Here is a 15,832-nt window from a genome sequence, read left to right as displayed (position 1 = left end):
CTGTAGCGGGGTGGTGACCCCGCTCCAGCCCTGGAAGGGTTAAAAGCCGCCCTGGAGAGGGCTGCGGCTGGGTAAAAGGGATTAAGAACAGCTGGGGAAGCTGACTGAGTAGCTGACCACAGGTGTGGCCAGCTTAATTAGGGCCCAGCTGGCCCTGATAAGAGGACTGTGGGCCAGAAGCTGAGGAGTCTCTCTCTAGCTGTAGAAAGAGAAGGACCTGGCTGCCTGGGAGCTGAAGGTGCCTGAGTGGGCAAGGGCAAGGGCAAGGGCAGCTGGAGAGCTCTCACCTGGTAAACCCCCAGGCTGCAGGCCTTGGTAAAGGCCCAGAAAGGTACTGGGGGTGCAGAGGGGCAGCCTGGGAATAGGTAGAGGCAGCTGGTCCTAACCCCTTGCCAATGATGAGTGGCCATTACAGACTGTAGTTTGCCCCAGTGAGCGGGGGCTAGATGATGACTGGCAGTAGCCACTGAGGCAAGGTGGGTTTTTAGAGGGTTGGGGGGTTCCCCTGGGAAGGGAGACCCAGAGTGTGGTACTGCTGGGGCAGATCCCTGAGATAAAGAGGGTCTGGGAGGGACACGGGACCAGCAGCAGGCAAGACACCGGCCTGCAGAGGGCGCTCTGGGCCAGAAAGAGCTAATTGCCGAGATGACCAGCAGGAGGGGCCGCACTCATGAGTCATTGCCTCACTACATTCCCATATAGAGGAGGTGAATGAAATGAAATGTAGGCCTTGTCTACGCTAAAAAACATTTGCCAGGATAATTATACTGGCAAATTCTCTTAGTGTAGTTGCAGTTTTTGCTGGTATAGATTACACTGGTTCATCCAATGAAATATGCTATACCAGCAAGAGCAGTTTTTTGCCAGCACATCTGCATCTGCACAACTGCATCTACACTAGGTCTTTTGTTGGTATAGAATTGTTGTTAAAAAAAAAACAAAAAACCAAAACCGCCCCATACTCACATTACTATACTGGCAAAAGTTTCTAGCATAGACCTGGCCTGTATGCCAAATAGTTCAAGAGTAAATCAAGTGTAGTGGGATGGGTCTTGCTGCCTCTGGTTCCTTACTTCCTATTTACCAGGTGGTGGGAGTGCTCAGAGAAAATTTGATTACTGTGAAGTATGCTTATTTCACCGGCAAACAAAGTAACGGGAGAAGATATGATTTCAAAGAGAAAAGTAGTAGAGTTTTTGTTTTCAGCTGAAGCCCAGGTACAGAGAGCTGAGCCTCAGAATCATGGGAGCTGAAAAGAGTAAAGCACAAACAAGAGATTTATGGTTAAGATATACTATACAATAGCTGGAAGAATTGATAACAAAACCAAACAAGATTTAAAAAAGGGCATTGTTATCTGACATCAGCTTTTAAATTAGCAAACAACACACTTTGTTAAAGTGCTTCCCAACTCCTATGAACACAATGGGCTTCATTTCAAAGACTTACACCCATATATCTGAAGCGGAACAGGTTTTAGTGGCACCAAAACCTGCTAGACTTCTAGACCCACTTTTCAAGGGGGCTGCTTAACAGCAAGATTTGTAGAAGGTATCTAAAACTTGAGACAACTCAAAGGTAAGACAGGACTAATACAATTCAATGTCAAAAGGTAGCTGAATTTGAGAGATTTGCACATGAATCTCATCATGAATGCTATTAAAATAACCCCTTCAAAACATATGCTTCCCCACTGCTCAAAAGCCTCCTGAGGCTTGTGCATCAACTTTTAAAAAAAAAAAAACAAAAAAAACGTAAATCTGTTTGCTTGTGAGGGAGAAAATATTGTCAAGATGCAAGAGAAGCAGGAAGGACTTTGACTTCCAGAGCTCGCAGACCCAGTTTTATGCACTTAGCAGGGCAAAGTGGCCTGGATTCAATCATGGCTATGCAGTTGGACATTTAACATTTGAAAACAGCTTAGACAGACAGATTAATTGCATTTAACTGCTCAGAAGCTGAACAGCTCAAATCGTTATCTGAAAGCATATTACTCACATTTTTAATACATTTATGTGGCTCTTGCTATACACCGAAAACTCCAGATGTGTCTTTGGAGATGCCTGGAACTGCTCCTATGATTGTCCCAAGACATCCAAATTGGAACTTAAAAAAAAAAAAGAAGAAGAAGAAAGGGTACTGAGTATAGGTAGACAGCTCAGTTAACATATGCAAAAGATTTGAGAGTTCTGAAACACAAAGAAGACACAGTTGCCCTCATATTTGAAACCACCCTACTTGTAACATTAGTGAAGCAGGAAGAATGGAAAATTAGATTCAGCAGCAACTGAAGTTTCAGATGAAGAAGTCTACCTGGTCCTAGATTACTGTTAAGGTGGTAAGCTGTGAGGAATGAAATTGACACTTGGGGGGGAGCTATTCTCATCTCCACCAATGCTCAACTACTGTTATATACTAGTACTTGTGGCACCTTAGAGACTAACAAATTTATTTGAGCATAAGCTTTCGTGAGCTACAGCTCACTTCATCGGATGCATTTTGTGAGCTGTAGCTCACGAAAGCTTATGCTCAAGTAAATTTGTTAGTCTCTAAGGTGCCACAAGTACTCCTTTTGTTTTTGCAAATACAGACTAACACGGCTGCTACTCTGAAACCTGTTATATACTAGGAAGTTAAGCCTATGCATAGGAGAAGAGTAGAGTTGTAACACAGGAATGAGGCAGCAGAAGCAACTTACATATCCTTGATGAGCCAGTAGTCAGGTAATAGTGCAACTAAAGAGGCCTTGATTAGCAAGGGGAAGGAAACCAACTAATAAGAAAAGAACCCAAAAGAGGCATTAGCAAGTTCTGGATAAACTGAAAGGAAATCTCCCTACTAATAAAAGATAAAAACAAGAATAAGATATTTACAAATTCTGATTACCTTAGATTTTTACAGGCCCATTTACACAATTTACTTTAGCGTTCACTAAGGGCTTGTCTACACAGGAAAATTGACCAGCAGAGCTATTGTGGAGTAATTATCTCACTATAGCACGGGAGGGGAAATACAGCCCATAGGCCGGATCTGGCTCATCAGGGCTTTCAATCGTGCCCGCAGGATTGCTGGATCCAGAGGCCACCCAGCCATACACAGCCCCCCTCCGGCCACCCCCCAAACACAGCCCCCCCTCCGGCCACCCTGCACTCAAGTCACCTGCCAAGCAGTCCAAGCACACTCGGGTCCCTCCTGACAACGGCTCGGCTCCGCCCCGCCTCCCGCGGGGTCCCGCCCAGGAGAGGGGCCTGCGAACCATCGAGAGCAGCTGCCAGAGCGGTACTGGAGGGTGAAAGAAGGCCTCCTAACCATAGAACATGAGGGTTCCGGACAGAGCGGCGTGACACCCTCCTAACCATAGAGAGCGCGGGCTCCGGACAGAGCGGCTGTGGGCGGGCTGGGAGGTCTCCTGACTAAGAAAGGGATCCCGACCAGTGGTGGGGAGTCCTATTAACCATAGAGACTGCAGCCGCCTGTCTCGGGGAAAGCGGGTCTCTCCTCTCCGCCCAGGGCGGGTTACACGTGGGCTCCGTGGAGTCGGCCATGCGTGGCACGGCCACATTCCCGTGTTGTGGTTCCTGTGTCACCGTATTTGTGTTACATGTGAAGTTGGCATGCAGGGTTGCCAGGTGTCCAGTTTTCTAGCAGAACGCCTGGTCAAAAAGGGACCCTGGCGGCTCAGGTGAGCATCGCTGACCGTGCTGTTTAAAGTCCGGTCGACAGTGCAGAGGGACTAAGGCAGGGTCCCTGCCTGCTGTGGCTCCGCACGGCTCCCGGAATCAGTGGCATGTCCCTCCTTTGGCTCCTTGGTGTAAGGGCAGCCAGGTGGCTCTGTGTGCTACGCTCATCTTAAATGCCAGCTCCGCAGCTCACATTGGCCAGGAACTGTGGCCAATGGGAGCTGTGGGGGTGACGTATGCAGATGGGGCAGCACGCAGAGCCGCCTGGCTGCACCTCCATGTAGGAGCTGGAGGGAGGGCATGCTACTGCTTCCCGGAGCTGCCTGAGGTAAGCACCGGTTGGAGCTTCCACCCTGACCCACTCCTGTGCCCCTGCCCCAGCCCTGATCCCCCTTCCACCCTCTGAACCCCTTGGTCCCAGCCCAGAGCACCCTCCTACACCCCAAACCCATCATCCCCAGCCCCACCCCAGAGCCTGCACCCTTAGCTGGAGCTCTCACACCCCTCCCCCCAAACCCCAACCCCCTGCACCAGCCTGGAGCCCCCTCCCATTCTCTTAATGCCCCAACCCAAAGCCACCTCCTGCACCCCAAAGCCCTCATCCCCACCTGGAACCCTCACCCCCTCTCAGATCCCAACCCACTGCATCAGCTCAGAGCCCCTTCTGCACCCTGAACTCCTCCTTTCTGGCCCCACCCTGGAGCTTCCACCCCTAGCCAGAGCTCTCACCCCCTGCTGCACCCCAACCCCCTGAGCCAGTCCAGTGAAAATGAGCGAGTGGGGGGTGGGGAGACCGAGTGACAGAGGGAAGGGGGATGGAGTGAGAGATTCATTCCTCTTGCCCCACCCCACCCTGCACTCATTCCACCCTCCAGGGTGAGGCCAGAAATGAAGAGCTCAGGGTGTGGGAGGGGGCTCCAGGCTAAGGAACTGGGTTGGGATGCCAGAGGGGGTGAGGGCTCCAGCTGGGGATGCGGGCTCTGGGTGGGGCTGGGGATGAGGGAATTGGGGTGCAGGAGGGAGCTCTTGGATGGGGGGTGGAGCTGAGGGGTTCGGAGTATGGGAGGGGACTCTGGGCTGAGGCAAAGGGTTGGGGTGTGGGAGGGGGTACGGGCTCTGGGCTGGGGGTGCAGGTTTCGGGGTGAGGCCAGAAATAAGTATTTCAGGGTGCGGAAGGGGACTCCGGGCTGGGGCAGAGAGTTGGGGGGGGGTAATGGCTCTGGCTGGGCATCTGGGCTCTGGGGTGGGGCTGGAAATGAGGGAGTTGGGGTACAGGAGGGTGCTCCGGCTGGGACCGAGGGGTTCAGAGGGTGGGAGGGGGATCAGGGCTGGGGAAGGGGGCTGGGGTGCAGGGGAGGTGAGGGCTCCGGCTGGGGGTGCGGGCTTTGAGGTGGGTTTGGGGTGCAGGAGGATGCACCGAGCTGGGACCGAGGAGTTCAGAGGGTGGGAGGGGGATCAGGGCTAGGGCAATCAATTTGCAGACACCTAGAAGATAATAGGTGATGAGTAACAGTCAGCGTGGATTTGCTAAGAACAAATCATGTCAAACCAACCTAATAGCTTTGTTTGACAGGGTAAGAAGCTTTGTGGATAGGGGAGAAGCAGTAGATGTGGTATATCTTGACTTTAGTAAGGCTTCTGATACTGTCTCGCATGACCTTCTCATACACAAACAAGAGAAATGCAACCTAGATGGGGCTACTATAAGGTAGGTGCATAACTGACTGGAAAACCATTCCCAGAGAATAATCATCAGTGATTCACAGTCAAGCTGGAAGAAAAGGAGTACTTGTAGCACCTTAGAGACTAACAAATTTATTTGAGCATAAGCTTTCGTGAGCTACAGCTCACACGATAACAAGCTGGGAGGGATTGCAAGTGCTTTGGAGGTTAGGATTAAAATTCAAAATGATTTGGACAAATGGGAAAAATGTTCTGAAGTAAACAGGATGCAATTCAATAAGGACAAATGCAAAGTGCTCCACTAAGGAAGGAACAATCAGTTGCACACATACAGAATGGGAAATGTCTGCCTAGGAAGGAGTACTGCAGAAAGGGATCTGGGGATCATAGTGGATCACAAGCTAAATATGAGTCAACAGTATTACACTGTTGCAAAAAACATGAACATCATTCCAGGATGTATCAGCAGCAGTATTGTAAGCAAGACACAAGAAGTAATTCTTCTTCTCTACTCTGTGCTGATAAGGCCTCAGCTGCAGTATTGTGTCTAGCTTTGGGCACCACATTTCAGGAAAGACGTGGACAAATTGGAGAAAGTCCAGAGAAGAGCAACAAAAATGATTCAAGGTCTAGAAAACATGACCTCTGAAGGAAGATTGGAAAAATTGGGTTTCTTTAGTCTGGAGAAGAGAAGACATAGGCGGCAGGTTTAAGAGGTTTGGTGACCCTTAGCCTCCCCACACAGGCAAGAAATGCCAGATGCAGGTGTGCCAGTCTGCTGCCTTTGGAGTGCCACCGCTGGAAGTTCCGGAGAACCAAGGAGGCCAATGGCATCTGGACCAGGGTTCTTCCTGTGCTCCGCCCTCGCTCTGGCCCTGAGCCCTACCCACGCTCTGCCTCTTCTTCCCAAGGCCTGCCCTTGCTCTGCCTCTTCTCACCCTAACCTCTGCCTCTTCCCGCCCCTCGTTCCACTTCTTTCCCACCAAGGCTCCTGCCTGCCATTCGCTCTTCTCTGTGCCCCCTTTCCCCCCATCGCGGACCCTTAAGGGCAGGAAAAGGCATGAGGAGAGTGAGCAGCGGGGGCCTCGGAGGAGGGAGTGGAGAGATGCAAGTGATAGGTGGGGGGCTTTCGGGGGAGGGGGTGTAGAGGAGCGAGGGGCTGGGGAGCTCGTGGGAGGGGGCGGAGAGGAGCGATGGAGGGAGCCTCAGGGGTGGAGAGGAGTGAGTGGCAGGCAGGGTGGCCTGGAGGGAGTGGTGGAGAGGAGTGAGCAATGGGTGGGCAGGGCCTTGGGGGAAGAGGCAGAGTGGGGAAGGGGCACGGACCCTCCACCTGCCCTGGGCCAGGCGGGAAGCCCAGAGGGTGGGGACATGGCCAGGGGGCTGCTTTCATGCTCCTGCAGCTTCTTTGTCATGGTGTTTGTCTTGCATGACAGCACAGGCTCCCTGTGTCACATGTGACAGTGCCACATCCCCACAGCATAGTATTTGCATTATGTCACATGGCAGAATGTACAGTAAGGGTCCAATGTGCATCAGACTCTCCTAAACCTCTTGCCGGCTGAATTTAAGACAGTCCTACACCCTTTCCCTCTTGCCAATCATCTCTGCATGTTTACATAACCAAGGAGACATCTAGATCATTTAGACATTTAGGTCTTGTAGGTGGATTTCACAGTAAATTGCTACACTTCTCAGTCTGCAAACTGAAGAGCATATGACTGTGAAAAGAACAATTATTTATTTAAAGTTTTGGGGAAGTATTCAGGTAAGGGAGAAAAGCAGATGTAGTACCAACCTTACCTTCAGTAAGAGAAAGACGGATGATTTGTGACTAGATGATCTAACAGGTTTTTTCCATCTCTAGATTCTTTGGTCAAATTCAGACCTGATATGACTGGGTACAATTTTAGCTGAATTTAATAATCTGTGTATCATATATCAAAGGGAGAGGTGGCACGGAGAAGACCATTATAGTATCAAAGGACCTCAGAATTTCTTTGGCCTGCACTCTCTATTCTGGGTTCCCATTGTTTCAGATCATAAACAGGTAAGAGATTGCATGATGCATCAGGGAGAGGTTCCTTCATGTCACTTACTTGCCTTATGACTGGTTGAGGACACAGCTCTCACATTTTTAAAATGGTCCAAGCTCAGCAATTCCTCCCATTTCTCAACATATTGCAGCAAGAATAAGAATGCTTGTACTGGCCGAGGCCCCTGGTATGCCTGTTCTGTGAATATAGTGACAGCTTTAGTCTCCACAGCTGGGAATCTGGCACCAAATTCACTTAGAAAAAGAGAAAAGGGAATCATATTGCTTGGAGGAATCTACAGGGTGATTTGCTCTCTCAGATGGTTGAATTTGTGGGCTAAGATAAAAGTTCAAGAAATGTAAGACAAAGAATCTTTGGAACTGGAAGAAAAGATGGATATTGTAGCACACTGGTTAAGAAAGACTAGAAATAAAAGGAATATTTTGGATCCAGAAAGTTAAAATAAATCAAGATGAGTTTTTCCTAAAATATGAACTTAATGCAAACTATTTGTGGGAATTTTCTGTCTGCCCACTAGAGGGGCCTCATTGTCAAAGGATTTTTGGACTTGAATCCTTTTTGTCTATTAAAAAGAAGTTCATGCCAGTGAATGTATATGTGGACTGCATACTACAGTCAGAGAATGAGATGTCTCTTCCTGTTGATCCTACGTTTTATGTTCCTGAGACCAGATATATTTTGTTGAAATCAAAGTGTTCACTTGTATAATGAGGGATGGTCTAAATAATACTTAGTTCTGCCATGAGTGCAAGGGACTGGACTAGATGACCTCTCAAGGTCCTGTCTAATCCTATGATTCTATAATTTTATAATGGATTCCCACACAGCTCTGCTAATTCATGTCCATGCCAGTCCTGGCTCCCATTCCCAGCTCTGCCAATTCACCTCACTGCTGACCTTCTGCTGACCTCCTTCATATTCCAGTCCTCTTCTCCCTGAGGTATGATATTCCAGTCCTGGAGATGTTTACAGTTTTACCAGTACTAATCTATAATGCTTCCTATTTTCAGTATCAGGTGTGTTTTGAGCAAGGACAGAAAATTGTGCCAAACTGAATTAGTTCTCTGATGTGGCTAAATGTCCACGAAGAGCCAGGCTTGAAACCTCCAACCTCCTTTCACATATGACCACTTGTCTTGATGGATAATTTTATAGATGATTAGGTGGACATTGTGATTCTCTTCTGTTCACCCCTTTCAGTGAGGTGGTTCCTAAATGCCCCTCCATCTGCCCCATCCTGACAGGTCTCCTTGGCATACAGCTGCAATGTGATAGATAAAGCTGGAAAGGGGAAGGTTAGCATCACTAATCGTGATATAAACACATTTTAACATATCACACTAACTGAAGGTGAATAAGGGGTTTTCTCTTTTCACCTTCACCTCTACCTAAGTCCTGATCAGTGGCACTGTTTTGCATGGTGGACAACCTAGTGAATCCCAATTGTCTTTGCCCAGAAACAGTCTTGAGTGCTCTTCTTGATAAAGAGTTTTATATCTACATTATAGATATGATCGCTTAGATTCCAATTGGGTTGGTCCTTTCCATGGTGGTGGAAATGTGGAGGCAAAAGTGACATCTTCTCTGCCAAGGTTCCTGGCCAATTGCGGTCACTGGGGTTTTGGAGAGCTTCACACTGCCAGTTGTGGTCTGAAGCAATATCCTTCTTGGTTGGCAAGAACCAGTGGAGACACATTGTGTCCACTTCTGGTGCATATTGGCTTTACCTCCCTTTGGGAGGGCAGCTCTTAATGATCAACTGTTAAGCTCATGCTCAAAAAACCAACAGTCTCCCCCTATAACACCCTATTTCTAGTCTTCATTTTATAGGACAGAACATAGAGAAGGATTGGATGAGGTGTCCATGGCAGCATCTGAAGGTCTCAGAGATTCTTAACCCTTCCAGTATGATATCTATGAATATGACAAAGAAGTGATGCTGGTCTCATTGGCCAGTGATGACCTCCTTCTGATGATGGGCAAAGGTCAAATGTTAATTTTGATTCCATTAAAAAAAAAAAGGAAAGGAGTACTTTTGGCACCTTAGAGACTAACAAATTTATTAGAGCATAAGCTTTCATGAGCTACAGCTCACTTCATCAGATGCATACAGTGGAAAATATAGTGGGGAGATTTTATATACACAGAGAACATGAAACAATGGGTGTTACCATACAGACTGTAACAAGAGTGATCAGGAAAGGTGAGCTATTACCAGCAGGAGAGTGGGGTGGGGTGTGTGTGTGGGGAACCTTTTGTAGTGGTAATCAAGGTGGGCCATTTCCAGCAGTTTACAAGAACAGTAGGAGGGGGGAAATAAACAAGGGGAAATAGTTTTACTTTGTGTAATGACACATCCACTGTATGCATCCGATAAAGTGAGCTGTAGCTTACGAAAGCTTATGCTCTAATAAATTTGTTCGTCTCGAAGGTGCCACAAGTACTCCTTTTCTTTTTACGGATACAGACTAACACAGCTGCTACTCTGAAATCTGTTGATTCCATTAGACTGTGATACCATCTACCACAGACCATAACAGGAATAGAAAGAGTCACCCTTGAGTAGGTCCATTCATTTTTCTTGGAAAGGATGCAGGCAGATATATTGCTCTTCTTTTCCTGTGGGTGTCCCTCCTGCTCAATGTGTATGTGAGGTTGCAAAAGGCGATAGGTGGTTTGGTCTCTAAATTTGTTAGCCTCTAAGGTGCCACAAGTATTCCTTTTCTTTTTAGGTGAGTTGGAATGCAGTATGATCAATATTCTGCTAGTACTCAGCTGTGCATCTTTATATCATGGGTCTGCACAGTTTACTTATCTTTCCCTGTGTCTGGCCAAGAGGCAGGTTTGGATGAGAACTGGCTGGAGAAAGCTTACCCCAGCTTTGACAGAGATGATAATGAAAGGCTGTGAAAGGCAACCAAAGCAAGGAGGCGGTGAAGCAATCTCAGCCCTTTCAGCTGAGGGGATATGCCTGCCTGTTGTTACTAAGACCTGGTCCACACACAAAGTTGCACCAGTTCAACCAAAGGTGTGGTTTTAAATAGATGTAGTTAAACTGGCACAACTTGTGTATGTAGACAGGGCCTAAGATTTACAGCCTAGAGATCCTGTTAAATCTCCATGTGCTTCTGGAAGTCGAGATAGCAGCAGTGACACTGGATGTTCTTTCTATCTTCATGTGTCAGGAGAGAACAAACATAATCTGCTATATCTGGGTTCTGGCTAGTAGTTAAACTCTCCTCTTGCGTGCATGACACCAGAGGTGTCTAGATTGAGCTGGCTTCTAGTTTATTTCCAGCTGGAATTCAAGCTATTGTCTTAGATCTATAAAGATCTTGATGGTTTAGGTCCAGAGTACCTGAGACACCTGTCTCTCTTTAGACCCTGGATTGATAGTTGAGTCAGCTGAGGCAACTAGGCTGGTAAGCCCTACATTTGTACATCTGGGACTCATGGCAGGGTTGCATAATTGGTTCCTAACACCTTTGTTTTTCAAATCATCAGCTTTTGTTGCATTGATATTAAATAAATCAGGTGACTTGAAAAATCGAATTGTTAGCCTGATTTGGAAGTGTAACTCATAGGGTACATTTTCAGTGCCTTGCATGTAGATACAGAAGGTATAGGCATGAGACATAGCTAGGGAGGTGTGGAATCTTCATCCTTAGAGGTTTTTAAGACCCGGCTTGACAAAGCGTTGGCTGGGATGATTTACTTGGTGTTAGTCCTGCTTTGAGCAGGGGATTGGACTCTATGTCAGCTCTGAAAGCTGCTGAGAATCTGACTCTTTACAGTACAAAACTGAACAGTTACAAAAGCTCTTATAAAAAGAAAAGGAGTACTTGTGGCACCTTAGAGACTAACAAATTTATTAGAGCATAAGCTTTCGTGAGCTACAGCTCACTTCATCGGATGCATTTGGTGGAAAAAACAGAGGGGAGATTGATCAATCTCCCCTCTGTTTTTTTCCATCTCCCCTCTGTTTTTTCCACCAAATGCATCCGATGAAGTGAGCTGTAGCTCACGAAAGCTTATGCTCTAGTAAATGTTAGTCTCTAAGGTGCCACAAGTAGTCCTTTTCTTTTTGCGAATACAGACTAACACGGCTGCTACTCTGAAACTTGTCAAAAGCTCTTATGAATGTGGTCTCCCTTATTCTCAGGCAGAGCATTACCATTAACTTTATCCCCCTATGAGTAACTTACTGCTAACTGTGCAATTACTTTACCATGCAATAAGAAAATGAAAAATGCATAGGGACTGATTTTCAAAAATGCGTGCAGTTACACAAACAAAAAAGTAAATGCAATTGTGCATCTAAACAGAAACACCCAGTTACTATGATTACACCTGCAAATTGGGCATTTTTTGCACAGATGGCCATTTATGCATATAACTAACCACCTGCATTCACCAATACCTGTTTTGTACATGCAATAGCAGTAACTTGCATGTATTAATGTCTGAAATTCAGGCCTGTGAATTCTGCAAAAAGCTTCTGATTTCCCTGACATCTGCCATTTGTTCTGAGTCTTTGAACTATTTCTACTGCTAATCCAACAGGATGTAGTAAAGTAATGGAGTGATTAGCAATGAGTTACTTTTAGGAGAAAAAACACGGGTGATGTGTCATTGGGCTTTGTATTTTTAGCGTATGTTCTTTGGGGAGGGGGATGTGACTGGAACTTCAAGAGGAGCTGGCTGAGATCTAATGCTTCCCAAATGCTTGATTACAGCAGAGCAGCTCCCACAGGAGATAAACAAGTTAGTCACTCAGAGTGAGCTCAGAGCTGAGGTATTTCAGCATCCATGAGAATTTGTTGCAGCCCCTTGATTCCAGAGAGAGAGTGTGTGTCCATGCTAATGCCTATGAAGGAGATACCTATCAACCAGCCTGTGGACAATGACAAATCCCATGTTCCTAGAATCAATCTCCCCCCACCCCCAACTGCTGTCCATTGTCTAGCCAACTTAACCTGCTCCTTTTCCCACTGCTCATACACTTGGCCAACATTCCAGCCCTCTCTCTCTTGCTCCAGCATTTTTTGCAATTATACTGCAGAATGCTCAGGCTGAAAGGGGATCTCAGTGGGTGTCTCGAGGAAAAAGACCTACCCTCCTTCACCTCCCCAAAGGTGGTAGTAGCCCTCCTTTGCAATAGCACATTGTTACCCTGTTGCACAATGCTAAGATATTGCAATATGATGGGTCTGCATTGAGATGTATAATCATGTAAGTATGCCGCAATGTCATGTTATCTCATGATATCATGGAGAGGTGACATCCCATTGGCCTCATAAGTATTTCAGCATGCAGTCAAGCTGAAGTGGGGCCTGAAGGCGAGAACTTGAGATTTGCACCGCTGGTGTGAAGCAACTGATTGCTCAATGTGTGAGGCTCAGTACATGAATCTTCTTAATCTATCCCTTCCTTTCCCTGTTGGCTCTCTCATCCACAGCTGTCACAACTCCCTGCAATGCTCACGTGTTAGCTGAGCCCTAGCAGCCAACCTTCCGTAGCCCAATAGCATTGAACCTGCTTCTTCCAAAGACCAACTTTGTCATCAAAGAGAACTGCACAGAGAGACTGACACAGAGTCACAGATCCCTGCTTAGTAGGAGATGGTGCTACTGGAAGCTCCTTGGGCCAGGGACCATCTTTTTGTTGTGTGTTTGTACAGCACTAGCACAACAGGGTCCCAGTCTATGATTGGGGCTCCAATGTGCTAAGGTGATGCACTTTAACAATAATATTACAAAAGTAATGAATGTACATTGAAAATGCAGCTGTGGGTATGACAAGTTTATTACATAGTACCATTGTGTAGATGTTATGGTTGGTCAGAAGATGGGCTATCTAGCACTTATTTTATCCATTTACAATAATAATAATAATGAAAATCCAGACCTATCATTTTCCATTTCACCTACCCTTCCCTTCCTATCCCTTGTTTGTCATTTGTCTTCTTAGACTGTAATAGGTTCAGGGCAAGGATCAAGTCTTCCCACACCTTTGTACAGCTCCTGGCACAGATCCTGATGGGGTTGCTACCAAATAGCACAAATATTAAAAACAATAATATAAGTACTATTGAATAGTTAATACCAGGAAACAGTGACTAGCTAGGACTTCTGCAGGGATCTGGCATTCTAGGTAGAGAATTCAAGAATTCTGGTCCTCTTCAAGGCACTGAATTCATATCTGTGGTGTTCAGTGAGCACTCAGTGCTTACGGTGCTTGCAAGAGCTCTGCTTTATGCTGTGCCTTGTTCCAACTGGCCGTGCACAACAACAAGAGCATCACAGCGCCCTGACCAGAGTCTCAGCTCTTAAAGGCCTGGCCCCCAATAGCACATGTCTGTGTGTGTGTCTCTACAAGGGTGTATGTGTCTCTCTCTGCTTGGTTTTAAATAACTCTTTTGTTCCTGTAGCAGATGATTCTTCGGCCTCAGGACATCCTGGGATGCCTGGCTAGAAGGAGCCACATATGGGGCATGTGTCTCAAGAGCCTCGTGTTGATTATCACAGAGAGATGTATGGTGGCCTCTAGGGGTATATCTACACGGCAATCAAAGGCCTGCGGCTGGCCCAGCTCAGCTGACTTGAGCTCACAGGGCTATAAAATCACAGTGTAGATGTTTGGCTTTGGGCTGGAACCTGGGCTCCGAGACCCTACGATGAGGGAGGGCTGCAGCCCGAGCCCAAACGTTTACAGAGTTATTTTTAGCTCTGCAGCCCAAGCCCCGTGGGCCCAAGTCAACTGAGTTAGGCCAGTTTTACTGCAGTGTAGATGTACCTAGGGCTTATTAAGGCAGAAGAGCCTGCAGTGGATTCTCCAACAAAGTTCAGGACCTGGGAACTTACTGTCTCCCCCCTCCCCCCATAAATTACTCTAATTTAGATGCAACTACATAGGTCACAAGTTGTTTTAAAAAAAGCAGCAGCCCTCATAATGCTTCTGTTTCCTTCCCTGGGCTGAGGAGCAATGATGGGATGTTACATCCAGCTTCTAGGACACAGAATTAGCCTCCTGCCTGGGAAAGACACTGACAGCTCTGCCTGCAGATCCATCACTCCTGAGTTCTGAGGTCAGCAGCACATCACTGTGTTGTTAGGAAAGCCGTTCCGTATCCTACAGATGCATCCTCTCCTCAGCTTGCGCCCTCTCCAACAACTTGCCATGTGAAAGACAATTACCTTTTTATTTTACCTTTCCTATTCATTTGCACCCTTGATGGTCATGTGACCAATTCTGCTGGTACATGGAGGCTTCAATTGTACTCTCCAGTGTAAGGAACATCATGATGCTCCACTCCAGGCAGTCTGGTTAGGAAAGGGACAGAGGGAGCTCTTCTGTCTGTGCCATCAGTCCATGCTTGGTCAAAGTATACTTCCTGGGTGGAAGCACTGGGTAGTGGTCACAGCAAGACACCTAGGTTCTATTCCTGGCTGTACCCTTGACTAGACTTCCACTCTCTGGGCCCCTGTATCCTCCACTTTTAAAATGGGGATAATAGTAGAGCTAGTCAGAAAATGGGATTGCCATTCAACATAAAATGGAATGAAAACCCAAAATTTCAAAATTTTCCACAGAACAAAAATTCTGGAAAGTTTCAATTCAGGACGATCAAAACATTTCTGTTTAATAATGTGAAATAATTTTGTTCCAATAAGGTAAAACCATTTCACTTTGATAACTTCAAAACATAATATAAAATAAAACATTAAATGTCATATATTTTATAAATATAATATGTTCTTTTCATATTAATATAATGTAAAAATCTAACTGGATTAATCAAAACGATAAAGACAAAATGAAACGTTTGCTATTGAAATGAGAGATTTTAACATCAAAACAATGCAAGAAAATCAAACGGACGGTTTTTGATTTTTTCAAAATTGACACATTCCCACAAAATGTTTAGATTTTGATGAAACTGTATCGTCCAATAGAAAATTGCTCCTTCTAACTTGTTTCCACCAGCTTTGGGTAATACACTTTGTCATCCTTGTGTCTTAGGTGAGAGGCATTCCTTAAACTCACAGTGTATTATATACCACAGAGCCTGGCTTGCTATAATAGTTGGAGGCGAGAAGGGACATGGCTTTGGGGAATATCAGTGGAGGCTGGGGATGTTGCAGCAGTGTAAACTGGGTTCCAACACTGCTGGACTCAGTTCTACAGGAGTAAGAGCTGTGGGACGTGGCCCTATATATATAATATTCAGTGCCTCAGCATTCCCTGCTCATGGCAGAGTGGCAGGAGGTGGTAATTGCATATAAAGCTGAGCTGTCCAGCTGCAACATGTGGACTCCATTTGCCGCATCACGATCCCTGTGCAAAATAGTTTCCTATTGGAAAGCTGCCCCCTGCCCTGCCGACACACATTAAAGACAATCAGCCATTGTCTAG

The 15,832-nt window shown here is 46.4% G+C and overlaps 1 protein-coding gene and 1 long non-coding RNA gene across 5 annotated transcripts in view; one reads left to right on the top strand and one right to left on the bottom strand.

The window, feature by feature from the left end:
• Nucleotides 1–3,314, bottom strand: part of TMLHE (trimethyllysine hydroxylase, epsilon) — a 42,905-nt gene extending 39,591 nt beyond the window's left edge. For 2 of the 4 annotated variants that reach the window (XM_043492988.1, XM_043492990.1), the window contains exons 1-2: nucleotides 3,160–3,314; nucleotides 1,999–2,106 (exon numbers count right to left, since the gene is read on the bottom strand). The gene's annotated coding sequence lies outside the window, so the exon portion shown is untranslated. Of the gene's footprint in view, nucleotides 1–1,998; nucleotides 2,107–2,886; nucleotides 3,033–3,159 lie in introns of those variants that run through there. The other 2 variants (XM_038417239.2, XM_038417240.2) reach the window with 2 other exon arrangements.
• Nucleotides 3,315–6,732: 3,418 nt separating this feature from the next.
• Nucleotides 6,733–15,254, top strand: LOC122455942. The gene is made up of 3 exons (XR_006274479.1): nucleotides 6,733–7,410; nucleotides 8,270–8,357; nucleotides 12,876–15,254. It is a non-coding gene; the product is annotated as an uncharacterized LOC122455942 (long non-coding RNA).
• The last annotated feature ends 578 nt before the right edge of the window (nucleotides 15,255–15,832 follow it).

Source organism: Dermochelys coriacea, chromosome 9, assembly GCF_009764565.3.
Source record: "Dermochelys coriacea isolate rDerCor1 chromosome 9, rDerCor1.pri.v4, whole genome shotgun sequence".
NCBI lineage: Eukaryota > Metazoa > Chordata > Testudines > Dermochelyidae > Dermochelys > Dermochelys coriacea.
Note: the sequence above shows the minus strand (reverse complement) of the source record. Positions and strands in the feature narration are given on the sequence as shown.